Here is an 8,890-nt window from a genome sequence, read left to right on the forward strand (position 1 = left end):
AAAAAAAAAAAAAAAAAAAAAAGATCAAGGAGCAATAACATGACCTAATCTCATGCAAATATGTAGTTGGTAAAAGGTGCACTTTTAAAGCTTTGAGACCATTGTAGGTATTCTTTAATAATAAGTGAAAACTTCACAAGTGCTACTTTCTTAAATTACAGTGGCATTTTACATATTAATAAATTTATTCCATCAGTACTCACTAATTTGTCTTGCATGATAAATGGATCTTTTCCCCCATATTTGCACTTACAATATTATGCATTCGTTATTTGGAATATATTGGTTTATGTTTTCTTGCATCAAAAATCATTTTTAGTTTAACCACCAATCTTGTTTTAAAACATCTTCTAAGTATTGAAAAGCATAAAGCCTGCAGTAGAAGGAATGAGTTTTTCAAAGTCCTCAAGAAAGCATAAATTTTACCATTGGGAACAAATGCTTATTTTCCTTGAAGTGACAACCTCACTTCATTTATTTTTTAGAATGATAGTTGTACTTTTTTTTTAGACTGAGTCTCTGTCACTTGGCTATAGTACATTGGCATGATCTCAGCTCAAGCAATCCTCTTACCTCAGGCTCCTGTGTAGCTGGGACCACAGATGTATGGCACCATACCTGGCTAATTTTTGTGTATTTTTGGTAGAGACAGAGTTTCGACATGTTGCCCAGGCTGGTCTCGAACTTCTGAAGGAGCTCAAGTGATCCGCCTGCTTTGGCCTCCCAAAGTGCTGGGATTTTACAGGCATGAGCCATTGCACTGGCCCAGTTGTACTTTTAAATAATAATGATGTTCTGTGAAAAAGTGATTGTTCAGCTTACAATTAAATCATGAATTTTTAAAAACACAACAATACTACAGTCAGCAGAAGCACTTCTTATTAACTTTCCACTTTCGACTGATTCAGAATATTAAAGACACATGTCAGGATTTAGTAACACCATTAATTTTTACTGCCTCAACAAAAACATTCTTAAGTATTTCAGGCTATCTTTTTTTTAACTGTAAGGGACAATAAAGAATAGAATTACTATTAGTGTAATTGGTACCACTGTCTTGATTTAGGCTGAGAAACCAGCAATTTTATTTACTTTTGCTTTTATACAGTTATGGCAAGTGTCTATGAAAAAGTGGTGTCTTTGTATTACTTTCTTAATTTGGTAAAATTTTTAAAATTATCTTTATCAGGTTTAATTAGTATGATTATCAGAATAGTGTCCAGCGGGCGCAGTGGCTCAGGCCTGTAATCGCAGCACTTTGGGAAGCCAGGCAGGTGGATCACCTGAGGTCAGGAGTTCGAGACCAGCCTTGCCAGCATGGTGAAACCCCGTTTCTACTAAAAACACAAAAGTTAGCTGGGCATGGTGGTAGGTGCCTATAACACCTGTAATCCTAGATACTTGGGAGACCGACGCAGGAGAATTATCTAAACCTGGGAGGTGGAGGTTGCAGTGAGCCAAGATCATACATACCATTGCACTCTAGCCTGGGTAAGAAGAGTGAAACTCTGTCTCAAAAAAAAAAAAAAAAGGAATGGTGTTGACCTCTTAGGCCTTCTGGAAAAGGGTCTTGGGGATCCCCAGAGATCCACAGAGCACATTTGGAGAACGACTGGTTTATCACACAGGCACAATGCATTAGTTTTATGAAATTGAAAGTTTATCAAAGACTGGCCTCTTTTAAAATAAAAAGGCAGATGAGATTTTTCATTCGAATAACAGAAAATAAATATATCATGAGAGTATACTATAGAGGAGTAAAAAGAAAGGAAGCTAGGAAATCTGAATCACATTTACATTTATTAATGTCCTAAAGACTTTACTGCCTACCACTGCTGCTTTGTAAAACATTCTTGTGTTTCAATGTGTGGTTAAGAAGAGTAAAAATAAGTTTGATTTATTGCCATTGCCTGTTAGGGAGGGTCAGTACCTATAGGCAGATCTTACTGGTTATTGCGAAAAAGACTTCACAATACAGGACACATGTGCTAAGGAAGAAGAGGTCGGGAAACCCTCTACAGGTTTCCCTGTAAAAACTGTTTGCTGTGTTGAAGTAAACACCAAAGCACATAGGAGGCATTATTATACTAAACAGATACTATACTAAGATATTAACAGTTTTTGAAATAATGGACATTCTTATTTTATAGAGGGGCAGATAAAACTTTGGACGTATTTGATGAATGATCACACCCATTTACAGTAAGTGACACTTTTATTGAGGTTGTATTTTTATCATAGACCTGTATTTGTTTCATGCTGAAGTCAAAGCCGTCTTTAAATCTTCCCCATTTTGTGTTGTGTTTAGTCATCTTAAGTGTTGTAAAAAGAGTGTGCTGGAATAAGAACTGATCTGCAGCTCTGTTTAGTTAGTGAGCTAGTATGAGTAAATACACTATCAAAATAACAGAAAATATATCTTTTAAGAGATCAAGCAATATTAGAATATGTAAATCCTTTTAACACAGAAGCATGATTTTTATCAAGAGAGTTAAAAATAATTTATAAATCAACTTATATGGTATAAAAATTTTTAAATGTACTTCCTCAGGTACATAATAGCCACATGTGGCTAGTGAGTATTGTGTTTAACAGCTTAGGCTTCGAGCCTCATGGTTACAGGAAACTGTATTTTCTCAAAATTTATTGCAGAAAAGAATGACATACGATCAGTAAGACATTAAAGCCTATGAGTAGCTTACATTTTGGATAGAATTATGTAGGGCAAAGAGTAAAAAAGAACAAACATTTTCTGAACTTTAGCTTATGTGATTTTTAAGTGAATGTTGATGAGTATTAAATCATTACGGTATTTTAAGATCCCACTGTTCATATTGTGAAAACTGAAAGACATCTCACCAATCAAAATTATTGTAAATGATTCATGGCACAAATGTGAACACTGCTGTCATAAGAGCACTTCATGTTTTCTCTTCAATGGATACTTACATTGCATCCTTTCTTCTTTCAGCAAGACCAGCTTCCGGAGGAACACTTTATGTATGATCCTAGACAGAAAGTGATTTTCAGATTTGTTCGTACTCTGTTTAAAACCAAAAAGCTAAGAGCTGAGTTAGCAATCGTTAGTTTGGTAAGATATTTTCTATTTGTAAAGCATCTTTAGAAATTGGTCTTGTAGAGCAGCCTGGCCAATGTGTTTAAACCCTGTCTCTACCAAAAATACAAAAATTAGCCAGGCATGGTAGCATGCCCCTGTAGTCCCAGCTACTTGGGAGACTGAGGCAGGAGAATTGCTTGAACTCAGGAGGCAGAGGTTGCAGTGACCTGAGATCAAGCCACTGTACTCCAGCCTAGGCGACAGAGCAAGACTCCATTTCTAAAAAAGAAAAGAAGTTGACCTTGTAAACAGGGTAGTATGGTCCTGTTTTTAATTGAAAGTAGGTTTCTGAAATTATCTCAGAACTTTAAGAGAAACTTATGAAAGCAAATACACACATTTGGGTCAAATCATCATTATGGCTTAAAATGTTGCCATTGATCTTCTCATTATAGAACAATTGCCATTAAAGGCAGCAGGAGGGATTTCTGATTTCTCCCCACATACTTCAGTGCACACATACACAGTGCGCACACCCCCTGTTGGAGGCATGTGGAGGGCTTGGGATGGGGAGTAGTAACAAAACCATCCAGTTGATGGGCAGGAATGGATGCCATTGTAGGTCTAAGCTGAGTCCCAGAGTGTACCCCCAGGCAATTCTGATGTATATTGTGACTGAGAGCTACTGCCCCCAATTCATTGTTCCTTGGATGTGTTAATCTACCCCTGCTGGGCAGGGTAAGTAGCAGAAATATTTGACCTATGATTGTGATATGGCCCCTTGCTTAACCTAATGAAACAAAATCTCTGTAGGACATAAAAATAAAAGGCGTTTACTTTCTAATCAAAACCAGAAGTATTCTGGTTTTCCACAAGAGTTCTTATTACAGCACTTCAACTGAGCTAAATCAAAGGCCAGTGCTCTGTTTTGCAGGTATACATTAAAAGACTTATACGTTATGCTGATATTGACATTTGTCCAACCAACTGGAAGAGGATTATCTTAGGAGCCATTCTTCTTGCCCTCAAGGTTAGGAGTGAAGAGGCTGTATGCCTTGAGGACTACTGTGAGCTCTTTGAGAACCTTACAGTTGAAGATATGTGAGTTTGCACGGCTTTTGTGAACTTTCTAACCGTTTTTGAATACTTTATTTGCTCCCATAAACTTAAACGCTTTAAGAAATATTTTTAAAGGTTACATTATGCAGATAATAAGAATGGGCATAAATACCACATACTCTTCCTCCCCAGCTTTAGAGCAACAGTTCATATTTTTCACTGTTCATTGGTAGGTCTTGGTAAATTGCTTTTGTAATAATCTCATAAATGGAAAAGTATTTTTCTGGTGAATATTTTTGGCAAATATCTTACCAGTGTACTACCAGAACATAATAGTATGGTAAATATCCTTATGGCTTTTTACAAGCTGTCTGCAAGTTCCTGTCTCTTTGTGAGGAGCACATGTCTGGCCTTTGAAATAATTATTTGGCCATTGACAAGTCTAGGTCCTCTGGATTGTGAAGTATAGCTTCACCCTGAGTCATACATTGTGAATTTGCTTTTGCTGGTGTTCCCCTGCTTTTATCTAAATATCTATTTTATAGAAACCTTGGATACAGAATAGTCACAGATCTCTGTGCCCCTGTCCCCTCCCCATTAGGAGTCTTGCATCACTGGGCTGATGAGTTAGGAGTTCCAGTGTTCCCCTCAGGCAGTCTGAGAAACATTGCTGGAGCATCACCCAATGCTCACCACACTCAGGAGTTTCTGGGGGCATTCGTGCAACCATAGCAGCACTTGTTGGGGTGGGAGTGGGGGGCCCTATGAGAGTGCAAGAAATCTTGCTGAGTCATGGGGTTGCTCACAGCTGGCACCTACATGACACTGAAACGGGCTTCATGGGTCTTTCTTCCACTCTGGCCTCCTGGCTGCTGTAAAGGGAAGGGCCTTAGAGCTGGTTGGCAGGGTGAGCCAGGGAGTCATTTCCAGCAGAGACTCTCACAGTGTCCACCAGACAGAAAGAATGGCTTTGTGGGTGGCACTTAGGAAAATCTGAAGGAACACCCCTTGATGACATTGAAGCATATGAGGCATATGAAGACCAAGATCATCAGGCAGTGGCAAGAGGTTTTTGTTTTTGGGTTTTTTTGTTTGTTTGTTTTTATGTTTGCCTGTTACTCCAGATAAGACTGTCATTCAGAATGTATGCAGTCACAGAGGTGGAGCCTGATGGCTGAATAGAAGTCTCTGCCAATTGTGCTCCCCACAGGAATAACAAATCTAGCAACTATCTAAATAAAGAAGCACCTTCATAAGAACTTAAAATTAGGTAAATGATCATACTATATGGTTTTAACTTCATATCACTGAAAGAGACACTGAGCAGTATAGAAAAGACAGCCTTGAATTGTCGATGCCACCACTGTGAACCTCTCTCCTACAAGGAGAGAAGCTACATGCTTGGGGGAGGGAGAGCACAGCAGCTGTGGGGCTTTGCCTGAACTCAGTGCTGCTTTGTCATAGCAGAAAGTAAAACAAGGCTGAACTCACCCAATGGCCACCCACGGAGAAAACATTGAGACTAGCCCCAGCCAGAGGGCAATTGTTCATCCCTGTGGTTGGACTTGAGTTGTGAAAGCCTGGCTCCTGTGGGATAAAATACTCTGGGGTCCTTAATAAACTGAAAGGCTGTCTAGGTCACAAGGACTGCAACTGTTAGGCAAGTCCGAGTGCCGTGCTGCACTTGGAGCCAGTGTGTTTGGGGGCATGTGACTCAGAGAGACAGCAGCTGGGGCAGCTAGGGAGTGCTTGCCACCCCTCCTCCATCCCTAGACAGTGCAGCTCGCAGCTCTGACAAAGATCCGTTTTTTCCGCTTGAGGGGAGGAAAGAGGACTTTGTCTTGCAACTTGGATACTAGCTCAGCCACAGCAGGAGAGGGCACTGGTCAGAGTCCTGAGACCCCTCCATTTCAGGTCCTAGCTTCAGGATAACATCTCTAGACAAACTCTGGGCCAGAAGGGAACCTGCTCCCTTAAAAGGAAGGACTCAGTAATGGCAGGATTCCTCACTTTCTGATGAAAGAGCCCTTGGGCCTGGAAGAATCATCAATGGTGACCAGATGATACATGCCATGGGCCTGGAGTGAGACTGAGAGGTGTGTTGGCTTCTGGTGTGCCCCAGCACATTCCCAGCTGTGGTGGCTAAGAGGAGAGACTCCCTCTGCTTGATAAATGCTGAGGGAAGAGTGAAGAAGATTTTTCTTGAGCTTAGATACCAGCTCAACTACAGTGAGAAGAGCACCAAGTGAGCTGTAGGAGTCCCTGATCCAGGCCTTGGCCCTTTGATGGCATCTCTGGACCTACCTGGGCCAGAGGAGAGCCCACTGCCCTGAAGAGTGAGTTCCAGGGCAGGCAGCACTTACCACAAGCTGACTGAGAGCCCTTGGGAATTAAGTGAACATCAGTGGTGACCTGGCACTAATCCCCATGGGACTACAATGATGTTGTACCTGGGGACAGACCACTGTGCCTGGGGAAAAGGGAGGGAAGAGTGGGAAGGGATTTGCCTGGTAGACTCAGTGCCAGCTCAGCCATCGTAGAACAGAACACCGGTAGATATCTAAGGTTTATGACTCCACCCCTGGCTCCCAGACAACATCTCTGAACTCACCCAAGGACCATGGGAATTTATTGCACTTAAGGGAAGGACAGAGACCTGGCTGGCTTCACTACCTGCTAATTGTAGAGCCCTGGAGCCTTGAGTGACGTAGGTGGCAGTGGGTAGTTGTTACAGTGGGCTTTGGGCAGTCACAGTGCTGTGCTGGCTTCAGGCCTAGTGCCGTCTGGACAGACCTAGTGCTGTCCCAGACATTGTGGCCACAGGGGTGCTTGCATTGCTCCTCTCCCAGCTCCAGGCAGCCTAGCACAGAGAGACAGACTTCATTCGTGTGAAAGTAAAGGAAGAAGTGAGTCTCTGTCCACTAATCTAGAGAATTCCTCCAGGTCTGATCTTAGACCACCAATGTCGTACCACCACAAGTCTGCAAAAACCAGTGACATTCTTCACAGAAATAGAAATAAAAAATGAATCCTAAAATTTTTAGGCAACTATAAGAGACTCAATATTTAAAGCTCTCCTGAGCAAGAACCAAGCAAACCTGGATGAATTACATTATCTGATTTCAAATTATTCTCTACAGCTATAGTAACCAGAACAGCATGGCACTGTGTTTAAATACAGTCACATAGAGCAATGCAACAGAGTAGAAAACCCAGAAACCGATTCATACATCTTCAGTAAACTCATTTTCTACGAAGGTGTGGAGCACGTGCAATGGGGTAATGATGGTCTCATCAATACGTGGCGCTGGGTAAACTGGATATCCATATGCAGAAGAATGAAACTAGGCCTCTATTTCTCACCTTATACAAAAATCAAATCAAAGTGGATTAAAGATGTAAATCTGGGCACGGTGGCTCACACCTGTAATCCCAGCACTTTGGGAGGCCAAGGTGGCAGAATCACTTGAGCTCAGGAGTTCAAGACTACCTGGGCAATGCCATGGCTCTATTTAAAATTTTTTAAAGATTTAAATCTAAGACCCCCAAATACGAAACCAAAATAAGACATTGGGAAAATTCTCCAGATATTGGACTGGGCAAATATTTCTTGCATAGTGTTTTATAAGCACAGGCAACCAAAACAAAAATGGGCAAATTAGGTCACATCAAGTTAAAAAGCTTGTGCACAGCAAAGGAAACGTCAACAAAGTGAAGAGACAACCTACAGAGTGGGGGAAGATTTTGAAAACTATCTGACAAGGGATTAATTACCCGAATATTTAAAGAGCTCAACTCCATAGAAGAAAAACATCTAACGATCTGATTTTTAAAATGGACAAAATATCTGAATAGGCATTTCTCAAAAGAGGACACATTAGACAGCCTTGGTGGCATGAACCTATAATTTCAACTGTTTAGGAGGCTTAGGTGTGAAAATTACCTAAGCCTGCGAGGTCAAGGCTACAGTGAGCTGTGATTGTCCCACTGCACTACAACCTGAGTGACAAAGTGACAGCTGTTTGAAAACTCCTTAAGAAAAGCTTGCCAGGCCAAGCATTGTGGCTCACGCCTGTAATCCCAACACTTTAGGAGTCATGAGGTCAAGAGATTGAAACCATCCTGGCCAACATGGTGAAACCTTCTCACTACTAAAACATTAAAAAATTCACTGGGTTGGTGGTGAGCACCTGTAGTCCCAGCTACTCAGGAGGCTGAGGCAGGAGAATTGCTTGAACCCGGGAAGCAGAGGTTGCAGTGAGCTGAGATCGTTCCACTCTACTCTAGCCTGGTGTCTGGCGACAGACTAAGACTCTATCTCAAAAAAAAAGGAAGGCATACCAATGGCAAACAGGTAAATGAAAAAAGATACTCAACATCAATATCTTTGATCTTCAGAGAAATGCAAATCAAAATTACAACAAGAGATCATCTCACCCCACTTAAAATGGCTTTTATTCTAAGGACAGGCAATAACAAATGCTTGCGAGGTTATAAAGAAAAGGTAACCCTCATTCACTGTTAGAGGGAATGTAATTTAAATATGACCACTATGGAGAAGAGTTTGGAGGTCCTCAGAATTAAAAATAGAGCCATCATATGATCCAGCAATCCCACTGCTGGGTATATACCCAAAAGAAAGGAAATCAGTGTATCAGAGAGATACCTGCACTCTCATGTATATTGCAGCACTATTCACAAAAGCCAAGATTTGGAAGCATTGCAGGTGTTCATCAACAGATGAGTGGCTAAAGAAAATGGTTCATATACACA

At 41.1% G+C, this 8,890-nt stretch overlaps 1 long non-coding RNA gene across 1 annotated transcript in view; it reads left to right on the forward strand.

The window, feature by feature from the left end:
* Positions 1-3,093, forward strand: part of LOC119469721 — a 4,529-nt gene extending 1,436 nt beyond the window's left edge. Inside the window, exons 2-3 of the long non-coding RNA XR_005198556.1 lie at positions 2,151-2,202; positions 2,972-3,093. This is a non-coding gene — a long non-coding RNA (uncharacterized LOC119469721). The remainder of the gene's footprint in view (positions 1-2,150; positions 2,203-2,971) is intronic.
* Positions 3,094-8,890: the final 5,797 nt, after the last annotated feature.

Source organism: Cebus imitator, unplaced genomic scaffold, assembly GCF_001604975.1.
Source record: "Cebus imitator isolate Cc_AM_T3 unplaced genomic scaffold, Cebus_imitator-1.0 Scaffold794, whole genome shotgun sequence".
NCBI classification, from domain to species: Eukaryota; Metazoa; Chordata; class Mammalia; order Primates; family Cebidae; genus Cebus; species Cebus imitator.